Source organism: Orbicella franksi, chromosome 8 (genome assembly GCF_964199315.1).
Source record: "Orbicella franksi chromosome 8, jaOrbFran1.1, whole genome shotgun sequence".
NCBI classification, from domain to species: Eukaryota; Metazoa; Cnidaria; class Anthozoa; order Scleractinia; family Merulinidae; genus Orbicella; species Orbicella franksi.
In genome coordinates, this window is record NC_138152.1 from 15,241,865 (window position 1) to 15,252,183 (window position 10,319).

At 37.5% G+C, this 10,319-nt stretch overlaps 1 pseudogene; it reads left to right on the forward strand.

Moving 5' to 3' along the window:
* The first annotated feature begins 657 nt into the window (after positions 1–657).
* Positions 658–2,252, forward strand: LOC145495696 (uncharacterized; annotated as a pseudogene).
* Positions 2,253–10,319: the final 8,067 nt, after the last annotated feature.

Here is a 10,319-nt window from a genome sequence, read left to right on the forward strand (position 1 = left end):
AATCAGACTTAATTCAAAGTTATCCTCTCACTTGTGCTAGGAACTTTGAGCACATGGTTCAATTGTTACTTCGTGACATTTTGAAAAGTACACTGAAGCCTATTGGTGAAATAGTTGACTTTTTCTATAGAGTTGAATTCCAACAACGTGGTTCTCCACGCATACATTCTTTATTCTGGGTGAAAGATGCTCCTCAATATGGAAAAAATTCAAATGAAGATATTGCTAAATTTGTTGATAGGTATGTTGCATGTAAGGTTGACTCAGGAGAACTGGGTGATTAGTTAATTTACAAAGACACCAGCACTCAAAAACATGCAAAAACAGAGTCATAAGATTTGCAGATTCAATTTTCCATTACCACCAATGCCAAGAACAATAATTTTAGAACCTCTCGCTGAAAACACTTTTAATGAGAATGAGAAGGATTTAGAGAAGAAAAATTACGACGAAATAAACGAACAATTAGACAATTTAAAATACAATGATAAAATGAACTTTGAAGAATTTCTCGTAAAACTGGGTTTCACAGAGCAACAATATATCATGGCTGTGAGATATTCACTAAAGCGTGACACACTTCTGCTAAAAAGTTCTCCATCTGAAATGAGAATCAATAACTACAACTCGGATTTCTTGAAAGCCTGGCAAGCTAACATGGATATACAGTATATCTCGGATCCTTATGCTAGTGCTGTTTATATTTTGTCATATATTACTAAAGGACAAAGAGAAATGAGCAAATTACTAAGAAAAGCATCAGAAGAAGCAAGCTCTGGTAATAAAGACATCATAAACAAAGTAAGACACATTGGAAACAAATTTCTAAATGCTGTTGAGGTCAGTGCACAAGAAGCAGTGTATTTGGTTTTGCAGATACCAATGAGAAGGTCATCTCGGGAATTCCAGTTTATTAACACGTCCAATCCAGAAGAAAGAACATTCCTTTTAAAAACAATGGATAAGCTTCAAGAACTACCGGATAGCTCTGAGGATATTGAGTCAGATAACTTGATCAAAAGATACCAAAGGAGACCAAAAACAGTAGAAGAATTATGTCTAGCTGATTTTGCAGCCTGGTATAACTGTGACAAGCAAAGTAAAAGGCAGGTAGAACATATGGGTCAGGTTAAAACATCTCTTTCTGATGATTACTTGCCTGAAATTGATTTTAGTGATAATGTTGATGATGATCTCACCGATGATAAAACAGAAACGTGTGAAGAATATGACCTAAAAGGTGGATTGAAACTGGTGAAAAGACAAAAATCTAGAATTATTCGGTCAGTAACATTTAACAAAAACAAGGACCCTGAGAATTATAGTAGAGAACAGTTAATGCTGTACGCTCCTTGGAGGAACGAAAACAAGCATCTTATCCAAGATTGTGAAACTTTCCAAGAAAGATATGAACAACCTAAGAACACAACAACCCACAACAAACGGCAATATGATTACCATGCAGAAGTGCTTGATGATGCAATAGAAAATGTTGAACTGGAAGAATTTGTGGATGTGGCCCCAAATACACAACATAGAGATGAACAAGACCAAGAGATAGGGACAAAACCAAGTCCATTATTTGGATGCTTTCATCCAGGCACAAATAAACAGCACAACCAAAATGATTTAATGGATGACATTGGTATCTTTTCAAGAACCAATGATGATGAAGATCTTGTAGTAAAACGCATGACTGATGATTTTAGGAAACTTGTTCGTTCACTTAACGTGAAGCAAATGGAATTTTTCTATCATGTCTTGAATTCCATCAAAACTAGTGATGAAGCACTTAGACTTTTTTTAAGTGGTGGGGCTGGCGTTGGCAAGACTACAGTTATTAATCAGATATTATACCAGGTGAAAACCCTGACGACATTATAGTACTTAAAGTAGCACCAACAGGAAAAGCAGCATTTAACATAAGTAGTAACACTCTTCACTCTGCTTTTAAAATACCTGCTAACCGAGGCTTTGAGTATTGCACACTTGATAGAGACAGACTTAACACTATCAGAGCACAGCTGAGGAAACTTGAGGTTAATTTCATTGACGAGATTAGTATGGTAGGCAGTGGCATATTCACGTTCTTGAATTTACGCTTACAGCAGATCATGGGCACACCAAAACCCTTTGGAGGAGTTAATTTGATAACTGTTGGTGACTTGTTTCAGTTAAAGCCAGTTTTTGACAAATGGATTTTTGAGAATTCAAAAGATGCCTATAGTGCATTAGCCACACATATTTGGTAAAAACATTTTAAGATCTATGAATTGTCAGAAATTATGAGACAGAAGGATGACAAAGAATTTTCAGAGCTTTTAAATCGCCTAAGAGAAGGAAAACACACAGAACAAGATATTGAGGTCCTAAAAGGAAGGATTTTAAAAGTAAAGCCAGGTGAAAGTGATTATCCCATGAACATCACTCATGCACTTGTTTAGTACTAACCAAGCAGTAGATGGTCACAATGTTAAAATATTTAACAACTCCAAAACCCAAAAAGTAAACATTTGTGCAGTTGACATTTTAATTGGAGATCTATCCGATGAACGAAAAGAGAAAATGAAACAAAAAATCCCAAATGATCCAACCATAACCATGGGATTATTTTCTGTTTGTTCTGTCCATGTTGCAGCAAAGTATGACCTAACAACAAATGTGTCTGTCCTTGATGGTATGACCAATGGAGCAGAATGTACAGTTGAAAAAATTGACTACAGAGTACCTGACTCTACTAGACCAAGTATTATGTGGGTAATGTTTAAGGATCCTAATATTGGTCATTACTGGTGAAGAAAGTATTCACATTTGTAAAATGTACATACAGAGCACTTGGACACCCATAGTGGAAATCACAAGACATTTTAGATTGTACAAAAGAAATCAAGTTCAAGTTATTCGTAGACAATTCCCTTTACGACCAGCTGCAGCCAAAACAATACATCGTTGTCAAGGTGACACACTTGATGCAGCGGTTGTTGATTTACCAGCTTCAACAAGAGAACATATGCATTATGTTGGTCTGAGCAGACTTCGGAATATTTCAGGATTGCATATCTTAAATTTAAATGAGAAAATGATAGCAGTTAGCAAGAAAGTTGCAGCTGAAATGTCTAGACTAAGGTCAGAAGCTTCTCTAAAACCATGCATTCCCTTTCTTTATGAAACACCAAGTAACGAAAACAACTTGAAAATTTTGTTCCAAAATGTAAGATCCTTGCATCTCCATATTGAAGATGTAGCATGTGATTATAGTGTACAAGCAGCACATGTGAATATATTCGTTGAGACAGCATTATGTTCAAGGGACATTGATGAAGCATGTGAAATGACTAATTTTCGCCCCTACAGAAATGATTATATCCACAGACTACTACTCGAACAGCATATGGAACAGCTGTGTATATCAGAAATGATGTAGAGTGCACCTGTGACCCCTATAGATGGAACTACAACAATACAGAAATGACTGTTTCTATAATCAATTTACCTGGTTGTATCAATGTACATGTTGTTGGGATATATCGCTCAAAATCAAAAGTTCCATTTTCTAAATTAATTGAAGCTTTGGAACACTTACATCGGACTATTCTTTGTGAGCCACAGACTCCAGTCATAATTTTAGGAGACTTTAATGTCAATTTTATGGAAACTCCCTCTGAACGGAAAGCTCTTGTGGGATATATGATCAAGCAAAAGGGTTACACTCAGCTGATAAAACAGTTCACAACAGATTGTAAAACTCACATAGACCACATATACACTAATATTCCACATCAAGTGCAAAGTTCTGGTACATTAGAGTCATATTATAGTGATCATAAACCCATTATTGTCTGTCTAAATCTAAACAGCTAGAGCACATCGTTTTCTATGGTTGGTTATTGTGTCAGGATTTGTAGGAATGATTATATTATTGGCTGTAGCTCTGTTTTCTTTTTTGGTTTTCTTGAGCTCAAGTTTCTTATTTTCTTATTCGGGGTTGATTTTTAATAGCATTGACCACATGTATACCCATGTAAAATAAAGATATACATAAAAAAAGTAAAGGTTGTATGGGAGGAAAATACAAGATGAACAGAATAAAATGTGTTATTTCTTATTGGAGACAACGATAATGAAAATGACCTCACTCTCAAGAGTGAGGTCACCGTGTGCTGTGGTGAGGTAGTGACGGGTCACTACCTGGAGTCAACATGCATTGGGTAATTATTTGAACTTAAATTAAGTTAGATATTAGGGCGAAATGACAACTTGAAACAATGTCCTTATCAATTGTTTTTGTTATTCATTATTTTGTAGACTGCTGTTTGAGTGAAATATGTCTGAAGTTTCATGATTTCCCTACCAAATGATCTCAGTGGACTCTTAATGCATTGACAAGACACCGACAGCACAGTGGATACAACCCTTCATTGTACCTTCTAATTCAAGACCTTCAAGAACAGTAATTGCACATTTAAGACCCATAACACCTGTTTAAGCAGAGTATGCTTAGTGGGCCCTAATGTTATGGATGAACTTGCCTATTGCTCACTACGCTGGCACAATTCACATAAACTAACAAGTTACATACATGTACAGGCAGCAGATGACTCAAAACGTAATGACAACCCTGCATAACACTCTACACTATCTGAGATTGTCTCACTAGTTTAACCAACATGACAGCGCTCTTCGCCGTCATGTAAATGCCGCGTCACGCGAAAGCTTAGAAATTCAAGCGTAGGCTATCGCAAAACCAAGAACCCATTCGGAGCAAAATTTTCTATGAATATTAGTTTTCAGCTGCTATAGCAGCTCTATAAATGTAAAATCTCAGGAGGATCAATAGTTTTGTAGTTTGAATTTTAGTGACGTCATGTGAAAACCGGCAATAGCGCCAAACCACATACAGGCAAATATAATTCCTTGCTTTTGCCACACAGAAATTTTGATGTTTTTGAAAGCCAGTTTCTCCTCGAAAATTACGCCCAAAGCACCAAAAATCACCACGTACTAAGTTTCACAAGTTCTTTAAGTTTTTCTAGTAAAATCGTGTCTAGCAAAGTCGTATGTTAATGAGGAAAAATGTAAACAATGACGTCAGCGAAGATTCGCGTATAGCGTCAGCGCAGTTATAGCGGTGCGTGGCATGAAGCTAAGATCGCGTTTATCGAAAAATATACACTTATCTCGTGATTTTTAGCCATTTAGGAGTTAAAATATTAGGAAAAGAGCTTGTGTAAATGTTTTTTTTTTTCGTTCGGTTCAGATAATCAGTTGTCCAGATGTTTAGACTACTTTCCGGCCGCCATATTGGAGGACTAAGGAGGTCCTCCAACATGACGGCCCTGTACTAGGCTCTATAATTTTGCCCGGAACATTTCGGCGAATATCTCAACTTTGGGACAACGCACACCCCTTAAACTTGGCCTGTCTTCTTTATTTATCATCTATAATATCACAATTTCTTGACTTTATCCACTGAACGGTTTTTGATTTTATGTTTTAATGCGTAACAATGCACACACTCTATACATAAAACCTCTCTACACTCAGCTTCTAAAGGGAACATAATTCTGACAATCAGTCTTGCTGTCGTAGAAACGTATACGGTGTTACCGGTTACTAACTTCAAATTGTTCAAGAGAGGTTATGGAAATAACATTTTGTATCACGCGGCGCTCGAACAAACTCTAAATGACTAAATGAGGTAAACGATGTAGTCTACAATGTACTATACCTTGAAATCATCCATCTTTCTTCTTTGGTTGGCCAGGTTAGGGAAACTCAAAACGAGTACCAACATCTTTAAAAATGCCTTCTTCAAAAGTCGAAGCATGTTTCAGCTTTTCCATAAGTATCTAGCAAGTCAAGAGGTGCTTTTTCACAGCTTTAAAGCGAGTGTTTCACGGTTCGGCGAATGTCCCTATTATTATCATTTTGTTTTCTTTTGTTTTTTGCTTTTTTTTTTTTTTTTCTTGGTATAAATTAAATGTTGTTATTCTTGTCGTTATTTATTTGACTGTACACGATTTTTTTCTTTTTTTTCTCATTTTTTTTTTTTTTTTTCATATTTCATTGTTTATAAACCAATCGTAAGCAACTTACCTAATTTCGTGTGCAAATGGCCGTACAATCATTAACCGTACAATAAATCGTACGGGTCAAAACTAAATTCGACGGTTGTCAGCGTCGGTGAAATCCACTGAAATCTTCTGAGAATTTTGGTCATCCGTCATTCTGCCACGACTAACTATAGCTGGTTTTCACATGACGTCACTAAAATTCGAACTACAAAAATTTTGATCTTCCAGAGATTTAACTTAAATGATGTATAAGAGCAGCTAAAAACTAATATTCATACAAATTTTCGCTCCGAATGAGTTCTTGGTTTTGTGATACACTACGTTTGAATTTCTAAGCCTTTGCGTGACGCGGCATTTACATGGCGGTCCAGACAGCTGTCATGATGGTTAAAAAAGTGACTTATTTCGGGGAACTTGGCTATCTGAACAATTCATGCCTTAGAAAAAGTATCAATTTAATGTTTTAGAGTTCCTCGAGGGATAAAATCACGCTTTTGTGGCAAAACTCAGTGACAGATGTTTCTGTTAGTTTCCGGCCGTTATGTTGGTGCCCATACGGATGGGCACCAGCATGGCGTCTCCATACAAATCTCTATAAATTTGGGTAAAAAATTTCTCCGCATATCTCGCATAAGAAAAATTGCTTTTGGCAGAATTTTCACGAGAGTCTTTGCATATTTACCTTCTTTCATTTCCCAGATTCTGGACTGTATCTATCGACCGGTTTTGATTTTTATTTTGATCTACTTTGAATTGCGTGACACTGAAAACCAACAATAGCGTGACATAATGAGCCAGACGTTCTTAGCAACCAACAAGCAGCTATTTCTCAGAAAGAAATATTGTTTCGTTTCCGCAAAGATATTCAAAGTCTGAGAAAGGGCGGGGTTTTGATATCTTGTGCATGAGAAGTCCAGGGGTGAGGAGGATATGCGCTAATGCGCCGCTTTGCACCGCACTGATCTGCTCAGTTGTTACAGTCTGGGGGTTTTCGTCCAGGTGACGTTTAGTACTAGGAGCCATAATCGGGGACGGAGACCGTAAGTGAGCGCCATTTCTAGTATTGGGGCTGTCCCCATGATATGGGACAATTTTTCTATTTTTAGAACAAATTGCGCCATCGCCTGCGGCACACGAGCGTACATGCTGCGAGGATTTTTGCGGATGTCGCACGGGGGAAATGGCGTCCGAAATTCCCGAACTTTTTCAAGTTTTTGGCCCAAAACTCAATGCGTTTACGTCTGTTGGAATTTTGCTTAAATATTTTCGTCGTAAGCTGCTCCAGTTGGAGTGAAGTAAGACAGTGTCGAATGTAGGTATCTTCCGCTTTAAGCTTATATATGTCGCTGACCAAGTTGTGTTCCGATGCTTCTTTTACATGAGCTGTACCGTTACTCCACTGTAAATTTCACATATGTTGAAGATTAACAGCTTTTCCATGACACTGCAAAACACTAGCTGGATATATTTAGATATAGCAGAGTTTCAGGACTTCATAGTTTCCTAGGTCCTCTTACCAAAACAATTGCTAGTTTGAGTTTCGCCCGAATTGTAAGCAACGCTTGATGTTTCACCGAGGCCCAGCAACTTTACGTCGGTAGATACTGCTCAGTTTTATTCGTGTAAAAATCCAGTAAACTGTCTTTTGTCGATGAATGAGAGCGTCCGCCGATGCGTGTTTTGTACAGTCAGTAAACATGACAAATTGTACTTCCGCCGCACTTTCGAGTGAAAACGTACATCGAACTCAAACAATAACTCCATAGTTTTTAAACATGTTTAAGATTGATAAATGTTTGAGAATATAAAACTAAGCTGAAAATATGTGAATAAAGCAGAAATAATAAGCAAAGTTACGATGACGCTTACTTTAATCAACTTCGGATAACGATTTCGATTTTGTTGATCGAGTTATGAAAACTCCTTGTCTATTTCAATTTTCGCAGTGTAGAATTTCACTCTGTTGAAGAAACACACATGATGTTAGTGGCCTTTTTGCGTTCGTGAAATTTGTTGCAGCATCTCAGCACAAAAGATAACAAAACAAATCTTTCTCAAGATTTGTTGACAATTGAAAACACCGACTCGGACTTGAAAGTGCACGAGCTGCACTATGCAAATGAGCTAGTTGTACGCGACAGACTTTCCCTTCAAAAACTTTTGCAAACTCGCCAAACAAGCAGAAACAATAAGAAACCATCAAAACAGGTTTTGGTTATGATTAAGCATTGTCTGAGAAACTCACAAATTAACTCGATACCAGAGTAGAGAGTTTTCTTGCTATATTCTTGTGAGGAGAGAAAATTAGATAATTAATTACGTTTTACATATTCGCTTTCGCTGCCGGAAGATATAGAAATCCAACATAGATATATTTGTTTTAGTTCGTTTTGCATTTCTAAGTTACAGGTTACTGTTCCAGTTCATTGACCGTAACAGACACCTGCTAGTTTGTTGTAGGATCATAACTGTAATAAGCGTTGAACTGTAATTGCTACCTGCGATAGTCTTTTGTTAAACTGTTGTCTACCTGTATTGTTTTGAAAGTTATTAATGTTGTAAACGATGAATTCCGTTATAGCCAATCGAGCTTTCTCAAATGTGTTAGATAATGTTTAGCTAAGAATTTTCAATAGCTTTACGTAATCCTTTAGAATTGTGCTTTCGGCTTAAATAGTCTGCCTTGTAAAAGATTCTTTGGTTACATTCTGGTTGCATTCCGGTTATGTTCCGGTTGTATTCTGGTTGTGTTCTTGGATTAAAACGATATCGTTGGACCTAAGTTCTGACTGCTGTTGACGTCTCTCAAGGTAATTCCCTGTAACAGATCCGGTACTGATCCCCGTAGCAAGAGAGTTTCCCAGGCTTTTACAGAAGTGCTTTCCCAGGCAAAAAACCTATTATCACATTCTTAAGTCAAAACAAACGCAAAAGCATATACGCGTAAGCTTACAACTAGCGCGAGTAGATCGTATTATTCATTCCCAGCGCGAGATTGAAGTCTTGTTTTCGACCCCGAAAAACCCACCTTTTCCGTTAGCTCAGAGCATAAAACTAGATTTAAGAGACCTGGTTCTTATTCCCTGCCTTATTCCCCGCCTTATTCCCTGCCTCTTTCCCTGCCATCGCTTTGAAAAATCTGCAAGAGAACCTCGCAACTCTCACCATTTGATCACGCAACGTGACAACATCCACGCGAGAGGCCCCGACACGTGCGTGGATCCGCGCGGATATATGACGACAGGATGGGGCGATTTGTTCTAAAAATAGAAAAACTGTCCCATATCGTAGGTGCGCGCGGATCCCAAGGCTTACGGTCTCCGTCCCCGATTATGGCTCCTGTTAGTACTTAACCTATTGTAAAAGAGCAAGGGCTAATTAATTTAAGTTGTCTACACATGTATCAGTTATTACAGTCAACGCGCTTCGAAATGTATTTACTTGTGAAACTTCACTTTGACTCTGCCCTAGGGGAGCGGGGGGGGGGGGGGGTGCTCCCTGACATCGGCTATATAGGTATGTCCAGCGTCAGAGGGACATTTTTTTTTTAACACATTTTAGTCAGAAGTAGAGTATCGATTTTGGTCCTTTTTGTCTCAAACTGAGTATGGTTTTTGCACTCTAGTCTTGAATTAGGTATGTTTCTTAGAAGAAGCTACTTTTTTCATCATTATCGATAAGACCAGCAACTAAAGCCATTCACAATTCAAAATTGGTAATGCCTTACATGTATGTATAATCCCTGGCCTCCTTATTTGAAGGAAAAAGGAAAACCTGTGAGGAAGAACCCTGGCTTACAAGATACATGTATGTATTAATGACTATTTAGGGGGCCATGGAGACTTTTTCAGATTTATTTTTGTAAGAGCTTTTGGAAAATTATATTGGCAAGTAAATTTTGGCATTTCACTAGTCAGTCTGTATATTTTATATATAAACAAGGTGATTTGCATATCTGTCTTCAGAGTGCTCAGTAGTAAACTAGAGCGTGATTACAACAGATGACGAACTGAGCAACTGTAGATCTGACTTGACATTTTATTACTATTTAGTTTCGTAGTACACAACTTGTGTGCAGCACTCATGAGATAAAATTGCCAAATGTGAATTTACATCATTACACTGATTTGAAATACACATGCAACCATTGGAAATATGATAGCTACAATAAGTGAACGCTTTTACAAAAAAAAGGAAAATTGGAAGTTATAGATAAACACTGTTACTATTGTGTAACAACAGAAG